The sequence below is a fragment of the Mytilus galloprovincialis genome, chromosome 7 (genome assembly GCF_965363235.1).
Source record: "Mytilus galloprovincialis chromosome 7, xbMytGall1.hap1.1, whole genome shotgun sequence".
In the NCBI taxonomy this organism is placed as follows: Eukaryota; Metazoa; Mollusca; class Bivalvia; order Mytilida; family Mytilidae; genus Mytilus; species Mytilus galloprovincialis.
The window spans coordinates 13,908,641-13,930,670 of record NC_134844.1 but is presented as its reverse complement, the minus strand read 5'-3'; the positions used below and the strand labels follow the sequence as shown (position 1 = coordinate 13,930,670).

Sequence of the window (22,030 nt, the reverse complement as noted above, 5' to 3'; positions counted from 1 at the left end):
TGATTTTCTGGATAATGAATAACATTTTATCAAATTTTATGAATTAACTATTACTCAACTGTCATTTGTATATAAATTGAGGCTGCAGGAAAAAAAAAGTTCGACCAAAAATTTAGCGGTTTAATATTTAGGCCAATTGCAAAATCCATAAAACAAAATTGTATATGATTCAAGTTTGTTCAGCAATGTAATGTTAACTGTAATTTTCCATAAAACATCATTCACAGTTCTGTAATTCTCGTCATAAAATTTCTACAGACCCAATCACATTGTTGTGTAGTCACTACTTTTGTCCGTGAGACAGCATTCACAGTTCTGTTAAGCCAGGTTGTAAAATTTCCTCAGACATTGTTGAGTAGTAATTTTTTAAGGCATATACTTCTATGGATTGCAACTCTATGATGACAGTTCTGTTATGGCAAGTTTTAAAATTTCTACAGATCAAATCACATTGTTGAGAAGTAATTTATTTAGGCGCTAATTATAAAAAAAAAACAGCATTCACAGTTCGGTTAAGCCAAGTTGTAAAATTTCGGCAGATATTTATTTAGTCACTACTTTTGCCATCCTCAAGCCAAAGTTCTCCAGTGGTAAATAATCTATTTTGTCACTTCTTTTTTGGATTATGATTTTGAAGATTGTTATGATTACTGTTCGGTAATTTTGTTGTTACCCTTATTTAAAGTATTTATCGAGATACAGCTACATACTGTAAACAAATACATGTACAAGTCTACTTGAAAACAGAATGTCCATATGAATTTGGCATCTTAGCAATGAAAATTTTCCCGTTGACTTTTGGATCTATATACCACAAGTTTTCTTCAAGTTCATTTACCAACAAAAGTTTGCATTTATCACAAGCGGTAGAAGTAAATAGATATTTTCCAGCCGTCAACTCCCCAATACGGTACTCTGTTAAATATAATGGAATTACAAGTGCAAATATAAGTTGAGTTTGTTCATGAAAAATAAAATATTTTACTGAACAAGCAATTCCACGTTTAGTTAAAAAGGTGTTGCAAATTCGTCTTTTCATGCGGGTATAAGAGTCAGAATACATTTTTTTACCATTTAACATTACCCTATCCACCTTTTTAATACAAGATGTATCACTTAATCCCAATTCTTCCAGAATAAAGTTTGTATTTTCATCCTTAGGCACTTCTGTTATTGCACCGGCTATTTCACAGTTTGCAACGGGTTTAAGATTCTTCCAGTTTTTTCCTTTAAAGATCAATGGAAGATTGTTTCGCAGCAGTGCCTGAGCCTCCTTAATTTTCATCACTTGTTTGGTGACATCTCCAGTTCCATGTACAGTTTTGGTAATCATGGAGTTGTAATCCTCAAACGGAAAACAGCTCCAACTCCAGAGTGGACCCAACACTCTAACATATTCAACCATATGCATTCCAATATTGTGGACATTTAGTCCACAAGATCCAGCGGGATATAAATTGCTAAAGTTCCTGAAGAATGCATCTAGCAGAATGTGTGCTCTCTGCAGGTCATTTTTTGATATTTTGTCACCCAGCAGAAAATAAACACCTTCAGCGAGACAAGCAAAATGTTCAAGGTATTTATTAAAACAAGGGCCCAAATTAAAGGGGTTGAAGGAAAAAAAATACAAATACTGACAAAACAGTGACTGACACTGACACTGGCTGTGAAAGAATATACTTGAGGATAATCGCTACTGAAGTTCAATTAAATAACAAGATTTTCATATATTTAGTATTTTTAACTAGTTTATTTTTTCATGTTTGTGTGCTTGTTTTTGAGATATGATCACTTGAAAAATAGGAAGTTTTGGCAGGAAAATTTTATCTCTGGATTTTTCATCGGAAATAAATTGGGAAAACAGTATACAGTACATGTATTAAATCAAAGCGCTGTAAGCGCTGAAGGCAGTTAACCAAAAACCAAGACAACCGTAATTATGAAAACTGTGGCAATGTTGCCTCAACATTAAACATTCATGTATAGTACATTCATGTTTATCTAATGATGTATTTATTAAGGCAAATAGTTTATATGTTATCAAGGTTTCAAAAGCAATGCATATATCAATGTATATTTTTTATGGTGAGTCTGCAGTGGTACAAGTTCCCAATGATTGCAGTTGTTCTACTTGGTAGTTAACCTTGGTTTTATTTGACTGCTAGAAGTTCAATTTGACGTAGTATGAACATGTAATAGTATGAATGGACTGGTTTCCCTGGAAAGAAAACTGAGTTTGTGTTCTATAGTACAAAAGTTATGAGACACGAATCAGACAAATGTTCACTACAACAGGGATCAAAGATGAGGTCTGACTGACTTGCCCATAGTAAATGTAAATGATTTGTTATTTTGTCCCATACATATGAATATATATAATTTAGGGATGGGGATCTCAACGGTTTTCAAGTTCTCAAACAGGTAGGGGTAGGCAGAGGATTTAGGGGGCAGGGGGCTTATATAGGGAATCACTGAAGCGTGACTGGAGCGGGCCCCTCTGAGGTCAGTCAGTGGGCCCCACTTATGAAAATTTCTTGATCCGCCACTGGGGGTAGGGTGACCCTAGGGACTTCCCCTACATTTCATTTTATTTGTTATATTGTCCCATACATGAATATATATGGTTTAGGGGTGGGGATCTCATTGGTTTCCAAGTTCTCAAACAGGAAGGGTAGGGTGACCCAAGGGACTTCCCTTATATTTCATTTGATTTGTTATATTGTCCCATACATGAGTAATATATATGGTTTAGGGGTAAGGATCTTGACCATTTCCAAGTTCTCAAACAGGAGGGTGAACAGTGACCTCAGGGACTCCCCCTATCTTTCATCTGATTTGTTATATTGTCCCATACATGAATATATATGGTTTAGGGATGGGGATCTCGACCATTTTTAAATTCTAAAACAGGAGGGGTGGGGTGACCCCTAGCGACTCTTCCTATATTTCATTTGATTTTTCATATTGTCACAAACATGAATATATATGGTTAAGGGGTGTGGATCTCGACCGTTTCCAAGTTCTCAAACAGGAGGGGGTGGGGTATCTCCAGGGACTCCCCCTATATTTCATTTTTTATTTATTATATTGTCCTATACTTGAATATATGCAGGGGCGGATTCGGACAGGGGGGGTTGCGGGCTTGCACCCCCCTTAAATTTGCAAGCATGGGTTGTTCTCAGCTTAATAAAGAAAATTCCGATAATTTTACCTCAATTTTTTTTTTAATAAGCTGAGAACAGCTCGGCGAAAATTTAAGTTTGCGCCCCTCCTAACCTAAAATCCTGGATCTGCCCCTCATATGGTTTAGGGGTGGGGAGCTCGACCGTTTCCAAGTTATCAAACAGGAGGGGGTAGAGTGGCCCAAAGAATGCCACCTATATATCATATGATTTACTTACATTAAGGTATATATAATATAGTTGCATTATTTGTGAAAATAAAGAATGAAACTTTCAGCTAATTGACCCTTCAAAATTGAGAAAAAACAAATAACCCCTCGAAATTGCAGTAATATGTTTACACTTTAAAAGCATCTCACATGCATTATCATCATTTATCATTTATAAAGAAAATTTAGACTGTGACCATGAACATGTATATTGTTAGATATACTGTTCCCAGCTGTCACGTTGTATTGGATCATTTTAAATTAAAATTTATCAAAAAGTAATTTTTAGTTTCTGAATAAAATATTTTTTAGCTTTTTCTTTCTTTTACATATATCTTTTGGTTTACAATACTAGTGTTTATATTCATTTACCATGCATAGGTGTATTTTTTCACCTGCTTGGATTTATTTTGTAAATGATCGTCAAACCCGGAATTATCCTTATCCGCTTCCGGATTTTGTAAAATTTTGTCTTCACGGCCGCCATTGTTATGTGTTTACAATGTTGTTTTTGTCAATCAGATACGATTTTACTCGAATTTATACAATATTTGTCGGCGATTTTCTGTATAAAGCTAGCGGTTGAACAAAATGAACATCGCCGTCACGAATAACAATGATAAAAATAAGTTTTTAGCTCGTTTAATTGGAGACTTTGGTGAACATGGTGCCGAAAAGGTTTGCAAAGTAATTTCTTATTTTCTTTCAAATGTAAGGCGACTACGTCGGGCGTAGCTAGAAACCAACTATCCTAGTCGAAATTCCGCTTGCAAAAGTGGAAGGTCTCGGACCACCGGTAATTTGCACACCTGCCTCCAAATTGAAAAGCTACGAAAATTTCTTTTTCTACAATAATTTGAAATTGCCGCCAACAGCATGAACAGTTAAATTATATAATAGACTACTGACGTAGTTGTACTACGTATTGATGACAAACAATATTCCTACGACTTTTGTCATTTGGGAAATCTAAACTGCTTGTCTTAAGAGATTTTCGGCGATTAAATATTTCATACAATTGTTCTTTGACTTAGCTAAAAGCACGAGTCATAATGAACTACACAAGGATTTTTAATAAGCACTACTTCCTATGTGTAACTTTAAAACTTTTGGATAAATCGACGATCATTTAAGGTTTTTCTGGTCATTTTTTTTGTAATCCAGAATAAAAAGTATTAAAAAAGTGTTCAATTAGTTATATATAACATAGTAACAAGCTAGATAATAACAATGGCAAGTATTTCAGGATTTATTGGGTAGAACACAAATCTAGGGTGCTCGCATAATGCAGCTTAACTGCATAAAAATTGTGGAAGGAATATTTAACTTTTTAAAATATTTTACTGTATAAACCTTTGAAATAAGTCATTCGAAAAGTTTAATAGATTTCTTATGACTTACAAAATATTTTCCAAGAGTCAGAAACGTGACGTCACACGCGAACATCCTTAATTATTTTTCCCTAAATGATAATCTTCCTGTGTCGGATTGAAAGATCCCTTCCTCTAGTTTGTAATGTTATACTAAAGTAATAATTTCATTGCAGGTGCTGATTCTAGTTTAAATTCTGCTAAATCCAGTCAGGATGTCAAACAAAGAAAAGAAAAGAATAATGCCATTTTTGAAACATCGTCTGTAGATGAAGGTATGAGATTATGTTAAATGCTGTCTATTTTATTTCTAAACAGCCTGCTTTCATGTGATATGCCACAGTTCAGGAAACAGAATGTCTTTTGATTTGTCTGTGGTAGAAATTTTGTACCTGTAGATTTTAAGCCATGGATCTATAAAAGTAGACATTTTTTGTAAGACTTAAAGATCAAAGGCTCACTGCTATGTGACTCCCTAACATTAGCCATTTTCTCAGCAGGATGCCTTAAAAATGTATAATTTTACAGTGTCATGGCTAATTTTACAGATCCATGGCTTATGCTGATAGTACGGGAGTAATTTTGAGGTATATAGATAATTTTAGTAAAACTCATGATGAAGCCATTTCTATTTATATAAGTCAAAAAAGGGTGAAGTTTAGGCCACAGGTTTACTATTGTACTACTGGGAATCCCATTTTCTGATTTAATCATTTTTAGCTCACCTGGCTATGCTAGGGTGAGCTTTTGCCATCACTTTGCGTCCGGCGTAAACTTTTTTCAAAGATCTTCTACTCTGAAAGCACTGGGCCAATTGGAACCAAACTTGGTCACAATAGTCCTTGGGTGGTTACCTTTAAAAATTGTGTCTGCGCGGCTCCGCGCCTAATCCAAGATGGTCGCCAGCAGGGAACATAGTTTAACATTGGACCCTATGGGGAAAGTCTCCTCCTGAAACTACTCAGCCAATTGGAACCAAACATAGTCACAATAGTCCTTGGGTAATCCCCTTTAAATATTATGACTGACAGGTCTGTATTTAATCTAAGATGGCGGCCAGTGGGGAACATAGTTTAACATCAATTTGGAAATGTATTTTAAAGATCTTCTTGGTTACAGTAGTTTTTGGACTGTCCCTTTTTGTGTCTGGTAGATACAGTTTGAGCCAAGATAGCTGCTGTCAACAAGTCATGGCCCAGGTGAGCGATACAGGCTCTTGGAGAGCCTCTGGTTACCAAACCTGTCGAAAGGACATAGTGATTGCTATTAATCATTATTTTGCATCCATGTTCATATTAACGGCCATCATACATTTTTTTCGTGTAAATCAAAAGCACCAATTTTTTTCGATCAAAAGCATTACTTTACCTGTTAAAACAATAGCTGTAGTCCGTTTGAGTTCTATAAATCTTCAAAAATAAATTTTGGCCAGGTGAGCTAAAAATGAACATATTGTTCATGAAATTGTTATTTAAATGTTCTTTGGCCAACTTGATACACTTTATGGTTTTAGATATGGACATTACATTCCACTATTTCCGTTGGTTTCCGTCAAAATCGATGAAAAAAAACTAGTGAAAATGGCATAAAACTCAATTTAATCAATCAGTTAGCATTCCGATTCAAAAATTCCAAAATAGTGTTCAAAATATATGAATTTAAAGAATTAACAACACATTGTAGAAATGTCAGTCTTACATTATTTCATTGCAGGCTCAGAATCTACTGATTCTGAATCAATTTTGAGTCCAATGTCACCTCGTACTAGCTCAAGTGAGGAAAAGGAAAATACAAGGAGTTGGAAGGACGCCCTAGAACAATTTCAGTATAGCAAAAGGTATTTTAATATTAAAAGCCAAAAATAAAATTATGTTTGTTTGCAGTTGGCGACTGACAGGTAAAAATTAATGTGAATTTTAATGGCAATTAAATAGCAAAATTTGTTTATGTTTATGTTCATTACATGTTCTCCTTTTTTGGGGGCTTCTATAAAACAATTTAAAAAATCATTTGCATACAGTCTCAGGGGTCCCACTTGGGAAAGTGAAAAATATTTACTTGATGAAGCTACAGGAGTAAACAATTTCAGCACTCAAATTGATTCAATTCATTTTACTTGTACAAGTGATTCGACAGAAAATGTAGGAACTTTCTCCCTTTATTGTGTCATGAAAGAAAGTTTTGTAAGGGTCATTGATAATTTTCTGGTATAGATTTATTTTAGATCTTTACATAATATTCATTATTGTCAAGGCGCACAGTCTTTTTGTTGAGGCGCACACTTGTCAAAGATTTAAGTCCTTTGGGATTTATAATATCAATTAACATGAAAGCTATAAGTCTACAGCATGCATCATTATCACATCAAGATTTTAATGTTAAGATGTCTTTAATTACCTTTCATAGGGTCTTATAAATTGAATAATATTTGTATAAATAGGAAACACTGTTTTGTCATAAATATAATTCACTTTTTGTGGTTTACTTGTACAGGTAAATTGTATTTACTTATTTAGGTGAACTTGATTATTTACTGCTGAGAGCGAATTTAATTAACTTCAATATCAAATGTCCTTCATGGTAAAGGCTACCTTCAATCTAAACCTTAACCAGAAGTATGGACGGACATAAGCCATACCAAAAAACTATCTGCCCCTCTACTTCTTAGGCGGGGCAAAAAAATAGGGAATACCAGTAAGGATCTATTTGCAACCAAATTCAAAGAATTCTGATGAGGCCAGGAAAGGTGAAACAGCCCTATCCATTGCTGCATACCATGATTTTATTGACATTTTTTTTAACAAGCTCTTGAAAAAGTTTTATCCATCGGGTTGGCATAGTTTAGTGAAAAAAAAAATAAATAATAAAAATTGTTGCTTACTCATCTGAAACCCCACTTTTTTGTTGCTTGATGAAAATTTTTTAAATTTGGCATAATTAATATTTTGTACAAAAGTCATTTTTCTTTTCCACAATTGTTCAGTATTTGTATATTGTAGCATTGGAAAAAGATCTCTTGATACAGACTCAGAGATTAAAGAACTGAAAGATCAAGTAAAGAGATTAAAGAGACGGGTAGAAAAACTAGAAGAAAAGCGTCCTTCTTCGAGTAAAGCAGGAAATGACACAACAAATTGTTCTGAAATGTCCGATCCAATTAAGTACAATGGATTTACATTAAACGAGCTGAAACTAAGCATAGAACATGTGGAATCATGTCAACCCGCCATTGATATTTTATTGAGGAAGATGTTTACCTCGGAAGAAATAACATCACAATCTGTTACAGGAAAAAAAACTTCTAAATGTTCATTTGCTGGTCCAAGGCCACCAATGGACCAAACAAAACTTCATGTTATGAGTGACATCTTGGGGGCTAAGTATCAAGAAAAGTTCTCGAGAAAACTAATGGTGGAAAAAATTCAGAACGTACAAAAGGTGTTGAGAAAAAAAAATTGTTAAGAAAGTTGACTTTCAGTTCATTAAAACTGTAATTGAATTGAGATTTTGTTGCATCTTATCCTTCCTGCCATGAAAATGCAGAGATAAAGGTTAAAATACAGTGTTTTCAGCTTGTCCTGGAGGATATTCCATCCATTTAAAACACCCATTTTTCTCCCTCTCAGACAGTTATGTATAATTCATGAATAGTCATGAACATTTCATGAACTGTTCATGAACAGATTTCATGAATGGTTCATCATATCTTCATGAACATTTGATGAACAATTCATGAACTGAAAATCGACAGTAATGTTCATGAACTTTAATGTTCATGAACAATTCATGAACAAGAAAGGTTCATGAAGATTTAAGTGTTCATGAACTTCAATGTTCATGAACAATTTATGAACAAAGTTCATGAACAATTCATGAACAAGAAAGGGTTCATGATCATTGTTGTTCATGAACATTTAAATGCTCATGAACCTTTCTTGTTCATGAATTGTTCATGAACATTAAAGTTCATGAACATTACTGTCGATTTTCAGTTCATGAATTGCTCATCAAATGTTCATGAAGATATGATGAACTGTTCATGAAATCTGTTCATGAACAGTTCATGAAATGTTCATGCATATTCATGAATTATTCATTATCATCTCACAGGGGATGTTAAGTTTCATGCAATACGTTTTATCACTCTTGATGTGAACAATACATTCATATACTAATTAATATTCTTATTAATAGATTTTTTTTATGTTTTAGATGATAGAAATATGCCCCAAAACATTTTGTTTTATACCTATTAAAACAAAAGCAATTATATTTGGGGCTGTTAGCTCCAGGGGAGAGTTGGCAGCCCGGCTGTTGAGGGCCTTCTACACTGAAGAGGAACTGAGGGATGCAAAATCCCTTGGTAACCTTAGAAATGGTGCTGTCATTATTAGTGCCATAATAGGTAAGCTATCCACTAGAGCAACTTAGGTTAGGGTCCTTGTATACTTTTGTTGATGCTAAATTTACATAAGATAATAATTTTGACTTGAAATCACAAATCTGAAACAATTTATGCTAAAATTCATTGTCTTATCAGGGCCTTTTATAGGTGACTATGCCGTATGGGCTTTGCTCATTGTTGAAGGCCTTACGGTGACCTATAGCTGTTTGTGTCATTTAGGATAGTTGTCTCATTGGCAATCATACCACATCTTCTTTTTTTATAAATCTACACAAAAAGTGTTTTCACAAGTTTTTATTTATTTTGCTTTCCATTAATTGCTGTCACTTGACATATGAAGTAAATGCTTTCACGAATATTGAATTTCATTGGGAGATCAAATCTTTCTGAGAGATAACCTAATCTCCAATCTAAATTTGGATTTTATGAAACATCAATACATCTTTTATAGCAATACATTTTTTTCAGCTTGCAGCACAAGGTATAATAAGGAAAATCTTCCAGAAATGAAAACCATCAAAATAAGAAAAGCATTACATAATGCAGTTGCATATGCTAATAGGTATGTACCATTATGCTTATATATATGTAAAATATTCTTATGAAATGCAATAATTTACATCATGTAAGGATCTTGTTAAACTTACATATAGATAACTGTCTGGAATTTAGATATTTTCTCAAAAATTGGCATTTTCTCTGAATTGTTTCAAAGACAAATTTAGGAAGTACAACCACCTATATTTATATGTCATGTCACATTAATATTTCCAGACATGAATGGTTTCAGAGGATTTCAGCTCAATAAAATCAGTCTCTTCCATTAGTAGTATAGATACTATAGATCAAAGAACTAATCTATATACAAAACAAGAAAGAAAAACCCGATTACAAGTATCAGTATAAACCACACCAACAATCACTGAACAACAGGCTCCTGACTTGGGAGTTTCATATGAAATATGCAGCAGGATTTAAACATTTTAAAGGCATGCCAACCTTCATCCTAACCCTAATCAGCAGTATTACATAACAACATAAAAAGACTAGGAAATATTAGTTGAACATGGCTTAATTTGATCAAAGACAAGACTTATAATTTCATATGACAGACCCGCATTATGTCTCAACACACTCATCAATGATGCTCAACTCTTAGATGTAATAGTAAAAACCCAATTATAATATTGCAACATTGTTTGAAACTTCAACTTGATTGGACAATCTCACAAATCTCAGTGTAACAATTAATGTTTGATGGTATGAAATCATGTATGCTAGGGCAGACGTTGCATGTTAATATTTGTTGAAATTATATAAACACTTTTCGAACGTAAAAACTAAATGTATTACAAAGAACTAATTAACCACTTTTGTTTTATTTGACAGGGACAAGAAAGAAATGGTCAAAAAGCAGAAAGTGAAGAAAGTTCTAACTCAAAGTTCTTAAATTAATAAATTTTAAATTCATATTTAATATTGTGTCAATTTTTCTTTCATGTATAGTCAAAAGACTGAATAGACACAGACAGGTGATTTTTTTGATTAAACATTTAGGGACTTATAAGTGGAAAACAGGGAAGGTTGGATAGTATAAGGTAATTAAGTAAATAATAGTTGCACAGAAATACTATTCTTGGAAGTTGTAGTACTAAAAACTGACTGAACAAGGATGCAATTTTGCTGAATGGTTTTTGATATGGCTGAATATGTCTTAATAAGGCTGAAGATTGGATGAATTTGTCTGAATAGTTCTTAATATGGTTGAATATTTCTTAATATATTTGAATATTTCTTAATATGTCTGAATATTTCTTAATATATATCTGAATATGTCTTAATAAGGCTGAAGATTGGATGAATTTGTCTGAATAGTTCTTAATATGGTTGAATATTTCTGAATATATATGAATATTTCTGAATATTTCTTAGTATGGCTGAAGATTGGAAGAATATTGGCTGAAGATTTCTGAATATTGCTGAATATGTCTTAAAAAATGGCTGAATATTTCTTAAATACAGCATCATTTGAACCATAAATTTTCTGAATATTTCTTAGTTTCTGAATATTGGCTGAATAGTCCGAAATTCAGTCAATATTCAGAAATAGACACAAATACAACATTCAGACATATTCAGACGATTATTCAGATATAATTCAGAAATAATTAAGACAATATTCAGCCACCAATTTTCCATGAGGGTAGGATCTACACTTGAGTGGAGAATGAAGATCTGAAAATTCTATAGAACATAAAAAGCAACGCACAATTCAATTGGTTGAAATTATGCTAGACGGCTTGTGTAACACTATCTGATTGGACGTTGTAGCAGACTGTGAGATGACTGCATGTGCAGCGATCTTCAGTGGGTCATCTAACACTGTAAACTGCAATTTCCAGAAGAATTCATAAGTTGGAATAATTTGTGTCTGATCCTTTATAATAACTATTATTAGTAATAAGATATGTTTAAACTAAACCTTAATTTTGCTTATATCCTTGTAGAAAAAGACTTACAAAGCTAGGAGGATAATACTAAATTAAAGAAAAAAAAAAAAAAATGGAAGAGAAATTGGATTCCTTGGGAAAAAAAGTATTATCTGTATTACATGTATCTTCTGAAACCAAGATGCCTGAGGCTGTGCCGGAGAAAAAGGAAAGAACAGTACCTGAGAAAACAGAGATAAAGAAAACAGAGACAACAAAGACCGAAAGTACCGAGGAAGAGACAAATAACCCTATGAATGAAATAACAATTGACGAGTTAGACAAAAGTGTGAAGGGGGTTATAGGGGAAAATAATATTTTCAAACATTTTTGTTTCAAAATATTTTCTTTGGAAGAACTTGGAAATTGTACAAGAACGGGTAAAAAAACGATCAAATGTCATGATGTAATAAAACCTGCACTAAACACGGAAAAGTTGGACATTCTCCAAACAAGTGTTATAAAACACACATCGTTTGATAGAGCAACTTTTGTAAAAAAAAACTTGAGAATCTACAAAAGATCGTCATCAGAAGCTACAAAATGGCAAAGAAGTGAACATTTTTTCAATATTTGTAAAGTTTACTTTACATTAAAATGAAAATCATATGATTTTTTTGTTGTTAAATATATTAAATGTGGCTAGCTTTGCTATAAAGGGCTCCAAAGTTGATTGATAACTTGTCAGATCTTTCTGAAATTTTCACGTTCCTGGTTTTATTTGGCTCTGAATTAAAATATTGTTCTTGAACTTTAGACACAAGTTCAAGAACTTGTGTCATAAGTTAAAGAATAAGTTCAAGAACTTGTGACATAAGTCAAGAATAAGTTCAAGAACTTATGTCGGAAGGTCAAGAATAAGTTGTGTTGTATGTTCATTAACAAGTTCTTGAACTGGTTTCAACAGGTTCTTGAACTAGTTCAGGAAGAACATTTAGTTCTTGAAATTGGAAGTGGGCCATTTAATGTTCATGAACTGTTCTAGAACTGTTCCAGAACATAGTTCTGGAACAGTTCTTTAACAATTTTAAGAACAGTTCTTGAATTCCTCGCAGGGGCATATCCTAAACACAAAATGAATGCAGATAAATGAAATTAACTAAGTTCCAACAGTTCTATATTTTAACATTATATTAATAGTGCAGATGTTTTCTTCTGGTGACATGACTTTGATTTTAAGGAGCATTAATTTGATGATTTCATGCATTTTGGATAATATCTTTTGGTAAGTACAAATACATTAGATTCCACCATTTTGAATATGTGCATGTTACAATAAGAGTAAAGAAAACAGTTATAGAATGTTTACATCAAATTTACTTTCATCACAATCATAAGGAATTAGCAATACATTGTTATTACATATAATGAAAAAATATTTAAATAGTATAGGTATGCTTTTAATAATAATATAAAAAACTTAAACATAGAACTGTGAGAAAACTCACATTAAGATATACCACAAACAGTTTGCTGCAATATCTCTGAAATAAGTTGCTTAATTCATTAAGATACATACTTCTGGAATACTAGTACTTGTTTAATTTTAAAAATTTTAAATATATGATTTAGTAGGGAAAAAAATGCTAAAATTAATTGTCAGGAGATATTTTAAAGTCTATGATATATGAATGAATCAAATGGCTAGGTCCTTAATGGCAGAGTACATTTATACACAAAATATATACATGTATGTACTCATTTAAATAAAGAAAAAAGCATGTTGACTTAAACAAATTTGACATACTAATGCATGAGATTTGGTATTTATAATTTTTTTTTATCAAACTTTAGATCCAGAACTTTTGTTTTGTTTCAGATTTACTGTTAAAGACCAGTAGCTCTGATTTATAAAAAAAAACTATAGTGAGGGCCAAGATACATTTATGTGACCAGCTTAAACTAGTCAAGACAAGAGGGCTTTTTGGAAAATTGGGAGAGAAAAGAAGATGATTACAATGAACAAAACAGTGACTGTACTATAGAAAATAAATTTGTTTTCAAGTGATTTGATTTTGAAAATGCCATCAAATGTGCTGTGAAGAATGAATACTGTCTTTTCATAGATTTTGTAAAGGATAAGAGTCTATGTTATCCCCATGGCTTTTTTTTGATTTTTTGGTATGTCTTGAAATATCCAAGGACATCCTAGGAGTTCTCAGGACAGTATTAAAATAATTTACATGTTTAACAAGTCCTGAAAAGTTTTTTAAACCTGGGACTTCTCAGGACAATCCTGGGATATTTCAGGTTTACTAGTCCCGAAAAGTCCTGAAACCCTAGGACTTCTCAGGACAACCCTGGGATATTTCAGGTTTACTAGTCCTGAAATGTCCCAATTGGTCCTATGCTTTTAGGATCAGGATGTTCCAATACTCTCCCTAAAATTCCTGAAAAGTCTTGAAATTTCATTTCAGGAAGTCCTGGGATATCCCAGGAAAATATCTCAGGAAATCCTAGGAAGGTCTTGGGATATCATATCCCTAGGATATCCCAATAGATTCTTGCAAGGGTTGTCCGGGTTAAAACGTATCAAATACAGTGAGTTATATTTTAGGGCACCGGACACTGGCCTAAAACACACTTATACTTTTAATAATTTTAATCTCCATTACTTATCTAATTACTTTATTATTTATTCTGTAATTTACTGAGATCAAGTACGCTTCACATTCTTGTGTTTACGTTAATTGCATGCGTTCTGAGAGATAGATGTATATCTTGTTTAAAATTTTTTTACGGTTGTAATGGCGCTACTACCCTATTATTACATTATTCACAATAAATTATATTTTAATTGGCATAGTGTAAGTGACTATGCTTTCAACAGTTCATGTATCGCAAAACAAGAATTTGGCACTAGATTGTATGATACCTCGTTGTAGATTGTTCTTAGAAAATACAATAAAGCATCAAAAACTGAAATAACAAAAAGAGTACAAGTACTTGCTTATATGGAATAGCTTACTACGTGGAAGTTGAATGAAATATGTTTGTGGACTTTTGTCTTTATTTCGTGTAATAGTTCAAAATTGAATAAGCTTAAAAAAATCATTGCATTTCACTTTTTACAAAATTTACGTCCAGTAAAGTTTAGTAATAATGTTGTTTATGCTATAGCAAATAATTTGAAAATATCTTATTAAGTTAAATCATTGTATTGTTATGTTTTTATTTTTAAGATTTTACATGAAAACTCACTGATGCCATCTGGCTTTTCAGTATTTAGTAGAAGAAAGTCCGCTAGCAATATTGTCAGATTGGTACAAAAATACAATGTATAGTTTGAGGAAAAAGATAGACCATGTGCTCTAAAGATGATGATTGACTGTTTCATGACTCCAGAGCAGTATGGTATAAGAGGATGAAGTGTCATCAGCTTTCACAAAATCTCCATTAGGTGGAGTAATGACAAGTGTGGAAAGTAAGTTTCTTTCATATCTTATAGGATTTACATGCCTAACAAACTTTTAGTGTACTCAATAAACTTTTTAAAACACAGGGCAAAACATATGAATCCGGTTTTTGTAGTTAAAAAGGTATTAAATAATCAGTGCTTAAATAAAAAAAAAATTGCATAGTTTAGCGTGCTGAAAACGGAAATTTGCTTTTTTTTCTTTTTTCTTTCATTTTCATCCAATTTTCAGGTTGAAAAACTGTCTCTGTTTTGAGAACTTTTACAATGTGCACTTTGAATACCCCCATTTGTATAAATGTTTTTCCTCTTTAAGTTATGTGACTGTCAAAGATTTTCTTGAAATTAAAGATGACCATAGAAAATTACAAAAAAGAGTAAGAGAGCTTGAAAAGTTAATAAAAAAGGAGGTATAGTGGAAACAGCAGATAATATTTCAGACATAGCAGATGAAGCCACAACTATATATGGTGGTGCACAACCCCACGATGCAACAGTTAGCATTCAAGAGGAACACATGGTTTCAAATTCTACTTCATCAAATGAAAGAACTTTAATAAACATATAGTGTCAAGATTATCGTCTACAGTACATCTCTCCAGCAGAACGTATCTTCTTTAAAAGGAAAGGTGAACAGGAAGAGATAGCTGCTTCTACTTTCACTTCAACCGGAAGTCATTGTGATGAAGATGTAAACAACTTTGGGAATTCCTACAACCTGGAGTCTGCATATGCATCCTTCAAAAGGAATAATATACCAGCAGCGGCAGCTCGAAGTGAAAACCAGGAACCAAGAAGTATAAGAAGGAAAAAGGAATATTCGGTGAAAACACTCCTAATTCTCCCCAGCTCAGGAATACCATCATTTCAGGTTTGGACATTAACCTTGCCTCCAATTTATTCTGTATTATGTCGGGTCAGGGACTTTAATATCTTATCCTGTTTTACAGATGTATCAGGACAAAAAACAATTGACTTAACGTCGACATGGAAAGTCTTTACCACCAGTGGAATCAGATACTGAAGAATATGAAAAAGTATATGATGATTCAGGTATTGCGAGAAGGCCACAGTGTTTTTAATTTGTTGGTTTACGGGTCCGCTGACCTGATTTTTCCAGTTTCAGGGGGGAAATCATAGGTAAAATTGATATTCTTTTCCTTTTTTATTGCCACCATTGCATATTTGATAAATTTTAGTATAAAAAATAAATCTATTCAACTTGTGTTCATGGAACTTGATGACATTGACACTCTTTCAGTATACAAAAGTTTATACTTCAAGGCGTGACATGATAGCTGTTGGAAGGTCACTGTGTGCTTTTCTAATTAATTATAACACATTATCTCTTGATAAGGGTACCCAAGACCAGATCTATAAAATATATTGAACACATTTTTGGTTAATTTTAATTCAATAGTATATGATATTTTTCAAAATAAAAATTAATAAGGTAACTATTGTTTAAGGAATCATACAAAAGAAATGGGAAGTTGATGATGCATCTGTCCACCAGGTCATCAACCATTTGCTGAAGCCAAGTGAAGAATACAAGACAAAATAGACGATAGATAGCAAAGATAACTTTGAACATTTCCAAAGTGTTTTACTTTACATTAAAACAGTTAATCTTATTTCTAATAGGTTTTAATGTTTTAATATTTTTTGCTAGCAATATATGGCAAAGAAATTCCTGCAGATAATTACTTTCGCGTGTCCTAGTTTGAAAAGAATATGTTATTCACACAGGCACTCGTCTTAGATTTTTCCCCCCTATATACCTTTATATAACACAAGGTACTTAACTTGTGATTTAGAAAAATGTCAGGCGGTGACGAAATTCCGTTATATGTCGATTTCTCGGCTGTCAACCCCACTAAAACTAGTTATGTTGTAAATCTAAATTGATTTATCTTCACAATGGTTTTTTGGCTGTAAGTAGAAAACTATTTTTTTCTTTCAATTTGAACATTACATATAGTGGCAGCTGAGGGTTAAAGAAACATTTTTTCCCCTAAAAAAATCTGGAAACAAACTTTTTTTCCAAAAAAAAAATCAAATGGTTGCTATTTATACTTCAAGGCGTGACATGATAGCTGTAAGAAGGTCACCAGGTGCTCTACCGAGCATCTACATGTGTGTCTAACAAAGAATTCCCTTTTTAAATTAATTATCAAACATTATCTGTTGATAAGGGTACTTAAGTCTGAAGACCATCGGTATAAAATATCTCAAACACATTTTTGCTTAATTTTAATACACTAGTATATATATATATGATTTTCGTCAAAATTAAAATTAATAGGGTAACTTATTTTTTAGACATCGTACAATTGAAATGGAAAGTTGATGACGCAACTATCCGCCAGTTCATCAACCATTTGCTGAAGCCAAGTAGGCAACACAAGGCAAAATAGACGACAGATTGTAACAAAGTTACTTGGATCACCATTATATGAGTCAGCAATTTATAATACGTCCAGTGATAAATATCTACTCATATAGACTTATACTTACATCAAGGATTTGTGTTAACTCTTTATCTACCACTGACGGATAAATACGCGGTATTTAATACTGTTTAGTTCGTAGTGACTGATAAATCCGCTTGCCAGTTCACCTGTGTATTCGCAGTGCCTGATATATTCGCTGTAAACAACCACATGCGCAGTCGCAGTGAAGGATATTCCCGTAAATATACCACTGTTAAAACCCTTAAGATTGGACAATACTTCTGGGGAATCCCGAAATGAACCAATCAAATTCAGTTTAACAAATGAATAAACTTTAACCTCGTACATTCCTTTTCATTAAAAAGTAATATGTTTACATTAAAATACATTGTTTTTACACATGTTTTTGCTCGCGTAATGCATTTGAAACAATGGCGGATGAATGGGCTTCATTTTTGAATCCGACGATGAAGATGAAGAATTTGAGGGTTTTTCGCAGTCAGATATTGGTGAAATTGGAAGTGTCGGCAGCGATATTAGTTTGTCAGATTTAGAAAGCGAGTCGTCTGAGGACGAGGAACCAGAGTTAGATAATGATATTTGGACAAATAATTTGTATAAACCCCCAGTCATGGAGTTTTCGCAACCGTTTGGGGCAGCATTTAATTTGGAAAAGGAGAAGAAAGCTATAGATTTCTTCCACAAATTCTTTCCTTTTTCACTTGTTAAAAATTAGTGGAAGAAACGAATTCATATGCACGTAAAAGCATATTAACAAAACCTGACAAAGTGTGGGTTGAAACAACTGCAGTTGAGATGATGGCTTTTTTGGGTATCCATGTAATTTTTTCAGTATTAAGAGTTCCTAATTATGCGTTGGCATGGAAAAAACAATGGCCCTTTGAGATTCCAAGTATCCCAACAATCATGACAAGAACAAGATTTGAAAGAATCTCAAGATATTTCCACATGAAAGACACTGCTAACAATCCTCCGAGAGGACAACCAGGGCATGACAAACTTTGCCATATTAGACCTGTATTGGATACGTTAGCAACAACATGCTAAGAAAACTATAGGCCACATAAAGAGCAATCCATTGATGAGGGCATGATTGCTTTCAAGGTTCTACTGTCTTTCAAACAATACCTACCAGCAAAACCCTGAAAATTTGGAATCAAAGTTTGGGAGCGTGCTTCCCCGCACAATGGATATGTGTATGAGTTCCAAGTTTATACAGGGCGTGTAGCTGGTGTTCGAGTTGAGGAAGGTCTGGGTTCAAGGGTAGTTAAAGACTTGTCTTGTTATTTTTTATTTCTATACAGTAATTGCTGAATAATTTCATATTTAATTAGAGTACTGATTACACCACTGTAGACATTTCTCTCACTGCAAATTATCTCTGCTAGTTAACCTACAAATCAGCTGCAGTAGCTAACTAATCAGCTGTGTGTAGTAGTGAACTGTATGATTGCCTGTGGTAGATAAGAAGTTAAGAAACAATAGAACGCACGTCCAGTGATTGATGTCCGTTCATATGGACTTATACTTACATCGAGGAATTGTGTTGGGAAACAATAGAGCGCAACACATGTTGCTGAGGTCAGCCGAATATTTAGATATATAAACTGTGTCGGTTCTTACAAAGGGGGACTTCTCCGATGCCACTATACACAAGTTGTCTCTCACACTGTAAAATAATGTAATAAAAGTTTGTCAAATTATCTAGTGTTAGTGTTACACTAGTAATTTTTGGTGCCGTGACCAGGATTCGTCAACGACGTCTGCCACAAATTTTGAAGGTATGTCTATATTTTCAATTGTTCTGGTGAGAGAATGGCTGACCAGCAAGTGGGGGAAATATTCCAGGCTTTGGCCCACACCCTGGGGCAGTTATCAGATTCTATTGGGAATCAAGGTCATAACCAGCAGGCTCTCTGGGCTCAAGTCGAGCATTTATCAAATACTGTGGGCACGCAAAGTGTTTCACAAGTTATTCCATCTTTTGGGGGGAACCCAAAGGAGTTTCAAGAATGGATCAAGGCAGTTGAAAAGTTTGCTGTCTTGACGCATGCGATAGGGAAGGCTGATCGCGTTAAGTTAATCCCGTATCAGTCCATTAAAGGGGCTGTGAGTGATTATATTAAGAGATACTTAACCGCGAATGATCAGGCAACTTGGGACGAATGTAAAACCCAACTAACAGCAAGATTTTTACGAGGTAACCGACCCACAACATGCGTTCTCTCTGCTTCGTCAAGTTAAACAAAAGTCACACGAACGGTTCAAGTGTTCATCGAAGTAGTAGAAGAAGTGTATATAGGCCAGCCACGGGACGTTGAACCCATGGAAAGACAAATAATCGGTTTCTTTGTGGATGGTTTGTTGCTCGACAAACTTAAAATGAAAATCATGCGAGGTAATCCAGCTACTCTCGATGATACCTTTCTGATATATAAAATATGATTATAGCCACTCTGTCTACAAAGTATTAATGAATGATAGTTCAAATTTTTTTTATTTATCTGCAATCCTTACTTATTCATTCAGTTGCTATTTGCGTTGCTTAGACATTAGCCAATCAGCACCCAGTGTTTATTTGAATTTTTACTAATCAGGGCACTCAGTTGCTCTTGTTTTGTCAATAGTGCAATTATTCACTTTCAAATTTGCCAGTGGCATAGGAAGACATTTTCAATTTTTGGCAGAATTTTTCTTAGTTACATGCAAACATATACACATTGTTTTCATGTCAATAAAGTTTTTAGGAAATATCTCTAGTTAAATGTATACTATACATTGATGGTTTGCTTCTTCATATATATCTGAAACCAAAAATATATTTGGAAAAAAAAATGTTAAACTAAAGCCTGGGAAAAAAGCAACATTGTTCTGATGATGAAATGTTAAATGCTCAAAGGAGCAATGAAAGGAAGATAAAGTCCAATGCCATTAAACAGATAACCAAACAGATTAAAAGACTTACTGACATTCAGGCTAGAGACTTGTCTTGGGTTTTTTGTGTTAGAGACAATATGCAACTGATTTAGTTTTACACTGAAGAGGTGTTTGTATCTTGGTACAGTAAAACTCATCAGATTTATCTCTTATAAAGTTAAGGTACATTGTGCAATACTATATTTGTTTTTATATTACCACTTTTGTATTTTTTCAATATTTGTGATGGTGTGATCAGGGGACAATACGGCCGTGTTTATTGGCTACTTCGATGTAGAAGACAGTAACAATGTTGATTCCTGTAATCAGGAAATTGTTACGCTAGAACCACTGGCATCAATTTCTCTACCACGAGAAGATGCTACTCAGTGTTTTAACATTCACATCCATGACTATGATTCAGATTGTGGATGATGTTTTTAGCCAACAAGGATTTGGTTGATGGTTGACATTGTTATACAAAATGTATTGTGTAACTGTGTTATGAACATTTTTCAAAATAATTTACATTGGCCTGCATGTGTGTTTATTTTGTTTTGAGAGTCGAGTATTATTTTAAAAATAAAATTATTCATCATGTTTGATGTGCTTTACCTTTCAATAAGTATCTATCATATGTATACAGTCTACCACACAGCCCTCGTTTTATCGATATTCTGGAGCGCTCCTTGATGTTGAATTCAATGTCAGATAAGCCAGTATTATCTAAATACTTGTCACTTTCAATTAGATATATTATTGTTTTCAATTATTATCTGTAAAAAGTTAAAACTATGTACCAAGTGGTATGGTGTCTATAATATGACTCCCAACAATGTAAACACTACTGGTTACTTGTCGAAGATGAAGATTTCAATTTGTGAAAAATTTAGAGAGATGGTAGAAAAGTAAGTAGTTTCAAGATCTTTATGCAAATGTTAAAAAAAATGACATTTAAATAATTAATTATAAAGTTTATGAAAAAGGCCTGAATGTATTACCAATAACATTTTATTGCAGATCAAACTTTATTTCATTTATAAAGTGACTGAATAATTTGATAATAATTATAGATCATTTCTGTTATTCTGTTATATATTTTAAACTTCAAATTTAATAGACTGTGTGTTTGAAATGCCTAACATATATTCTTGTTTTCAAAATTTCTGATTAGAAATTGACAATATTTCGATTATTTTAGAACTGATAGTCTTGGATAAATCATGTTTGAAACTGTCCGATTACTCTGAGAATTAGCTAAAAGAAATTCTACCATTCCTTAGGCAACATCATAGTATTACAGACCATATTAAAGAAATCAAGAGATTCAATATTTTGAAAGAATTTAAGGGACACAAGTTTGGAGTTTTGGAAAAAGAAAATGAACCATATATCAATGTTACATCTTTCCTTCGATACATCTTCAACCACTGTGACCAGCTTCAGATATGTAGTGAGATTGTGCTTCAAATACAGAGTAACTTACTCAAAAACGTGATGAATTCTGTTTCAAAATACACTAGACTAGTACAAAGTCATTGCTTCCAAAAACTTTACTTATTCAAAATTA

General features: G+C 33.2%; 1 protein-coding gene and 3 long non-coding RNA genes across 4 annotated transcripts in view; 3 read left to right on the top strand and 1 right to left on the bottom strand.

Moving 5' to 3' along the window:
• Positions 1-22,030, bottom strand: part of LOC143082363 (protein fuzzy homolog) — a 111,013-nt gene that overhangs the window by 6,290 nt on the left and 82,693 nt on the right. The window lies entirely within an intron of this gene.
• LOC143082366 (uncharacterized) lies at positions 4,728-8,464 on the top strand. Its single transcript, XR_012980363.1, has 3 exons — positions 4,728-5,036; positions 6,475-6,598; positions 7,761-8,464. It is a non-coding gene; the product is annotated as an uncharacterized LOC143082366 (long non-coding RNA).
• On the top strand, positions 8,613-11,047 carry LOC143082369 (uncharacterized). The gene is made up of 3 exons (XR_012980366.1): positions 8,613-9,166; positions 9,635-9,728; positions 10,556-11,047. It is a non-coding gene; the product is annotated as an uncharacterized LOC143082369 (long non-coding RNA).
• LOC143082367 (uncharacterized) lies at positions 12,521-13,663 on the top strand. Its single transcript, XR_012980364.1, has 2 exons — positions 12,521-12,880; positions 13,475-13,663. It is a non-coding gene; the product is annotated as an uncharacterized LOC143082367 (long non-coding RNA).